The 2,361-nt window shown below is 36.5% G+C and overlaps 1 pseudogene; it reads right to left on the bottom strand.

Annotated features, from left to right (window-relative positions):
* Window positions 1-1,411: 1,411 nt before the first annotated feature.
* Window positions 1,412-2,098, bottom strand: LOC149553661 (polyubiquitin 11-like; annotated as a pseudogene).
* Between the last annotated feature and the right edge of the window lie 263 nt (window positions 2,099-2,361).

Raw genomic sequence — 2,361 nt, 5'->3', positions numbered from 1 at the left:
TCACATCATATGTTCAGAAGGTCAAAATTTTGACTATCAATTTAACCATGGTCAAAATTTTGACAATATCAAGCCCATTTTGAAAAAAAAATGAATTTAACAACTCAATAGGCCTTTGGTCGAAAATTTTGGTTGAAAATGGGGCCCAATGTACTAGTGATCTCCAGCCCAGCAACCAAGCCCACCTAAAAACATTACCGAAGAGGATGAATTATCACAAGAAAACAAGGAATCTTCTATTTCAAATGGAGATCTCGTACCTTCCAAACATGATACTATTGATTCAATGATCAAGATAGAAGCTAAAATTCCTATAATAGAGCAAAAGACAGGTAAATGGTGTAGCTCATTTGAATCTGCAAAAGGGGATCATTCAGATAACAATTTACAAGGAAGTCCATCAATTCCTAGCTATATGGTTGCCACTGAGTCAGTGAAGGCAAAGCTTCATGCTCAAGCTTCTCCAAGGATGATTCCACATGTTCAAGAGAAGAGCATTGGTATGCTAAGAAGACAGTCTCTTCCATCAGCACCCAATTTGAAGTAGTCTTCGGTATCTCCAAGAACTCATAGAGTGCTGCCACAAGTTCAAGGAAGGAGTAGAAGTGATCAATCTTTTGGTGTTGGTAGGAAGTTAACCTTATAATTGAGATTATATCCATAGTTGCTTATTTTTAGCCCATTTGGGTTTAAGTTTTAACTTGTAATTCACTTGTTTTTAATATGGCAAGTACTTTGGAGACTAACAATGTTTCTTTATGATTACAGAAAAGGCAATTCATGTTCAGGCTAACTAGCGGAGGTGATAAGTATTGAGCCTATCTTGATATTTAGTGCATTTGCAGCATCCATGAGTGTCTTCTTGTGTAGTTTAAAAGTTTAGAGTGTATTGTGCTTTATATGCCTTGAAATGTCGAGGAATCCTTGAGCTCATAATCTAGCTATAATGTATATAGAAAGCAGCCCCTATGACATATTTATGATGTTTTCTTTCTGAAATACATTGTTTATGGGTTTACATTTTGAAATAAAAGAAAATCTTTTGCTATAGTGTGTTAAAATCCAAAAAGCCCTCAACAATAGTTAATAATCTTCAATATAAAGTTCTTAAATCTCAAACATTTCTCTATCCCCGTGCTAAATCTATTAGAATTATATGCAGGAAAATAAAACAAACAATACATCATTAAAAATGTGAAAAGAAGGAACATTTTGGTGTTGGGACTACCAACAGTCACTAGGAGATGATGAGAGGAAGCATGACGAGTGTAAGACCAAAGAAAATCTTCTACACTGGCCCTGAAGTACTAAATATGATGTTTTTTTTGTTCTATAATATCATGAAATTCACAATTAAGAAGTGCAAATAAACACAAACACTTGATTCAATCACATCCAGCCCTAGTAATTCCTAAAACCCACCACAGAGATGAAGCACTAGGTGAAGGGTGGACTCCTTTTGAATGTTATAATTTGTAAGGGTACGTCCATCTTCAAGTTCCTTACCAGCAAAAATGAGTCTCTATTGATCTGGCAAGATGCCCTTTTTGTCTTGTATCTTGGCCTTCATGTTATCAATGGTGTCAGTGCTCTCAACTTCATTTTTATGGTCTTTCCTATCAAAGTCTTGACAAAAATTTGCATGCCACCTCTAAGACGAAATACAAGATGAAGGGTTGACTCCTTTTGGATGTTATAATCTACCAATGTCTAACCATCTTAAGCTATTTTCTAGCAAAAATGAGTCTATATCGATCTGGGGAATGCCCTCTTTGTCCTGAATCTTGGCCTTCACATTGTTAATGGTGTCAGATCTTTCTATTTCAAGTGTAATGGTCTTTCCAGTGAGAGTTTTAACAAAGATTTGCATGCCACCCCTGAGATGAAGTACCAAGTGGAGGGTGGATTCCTTTTGTATGTTATAATCTACTAGGGTTCACCCATCCTCGAGTTGTTTCCTAGCAAAGATAAGCCTTTGCTGGTCTGAAAGAATCCCTTCCTTGTCCTAGATCTTATCTTTTACATTTTCAATGGTGTCTGAGCTCTCAACCTTGAGAGTAGTGGTCTTTCCTGTGAGGGTCTTAAAAAAAATCTGCATGTTGAAACTGAAGAGGAATCATAAAAAACTTGTAGAGAGAGCTTCACGTGAACAGCAAAAGAACCGTGAAAGAATCTCTTGGGGGAAAATGTAGACAAGAGGATGGAGTGTATTACAGGGAGTGGTCACAGGGCACTATAGGATCGGCCAGTTGGGCCTCTGCACGAATGGAAAGTTTTAAAGGTTTGTTTTTTTGTTATAACATAATGTAATTTTTTGAAGATGGTCGAAATGAAAACATAAGTTGGTCAAAATTTCAACCA

The sequence above is a fragment of the Cupressus sempervirens genome, chromosome 6, assembly GCF_028749045.1.
Source record: "Cupressus sempervirens isolate cs-2001-9-10 chromosome 6, ASM2874904v1, whole genome shotgun sequence".
In the NCBI taxonomy this organism is placed as follows: Eukaryota; Viridiplantae; Streptophyta; class Pinopsida; order Cupressales; family Cupressaceae; genus Cupressus; species Cupressus sempervirens.
The sequence above is the reverse complement of the archived record's forward strand: the minus strand, read 5'-3'. Positions and strand labels throughout refer to the sequence as shown.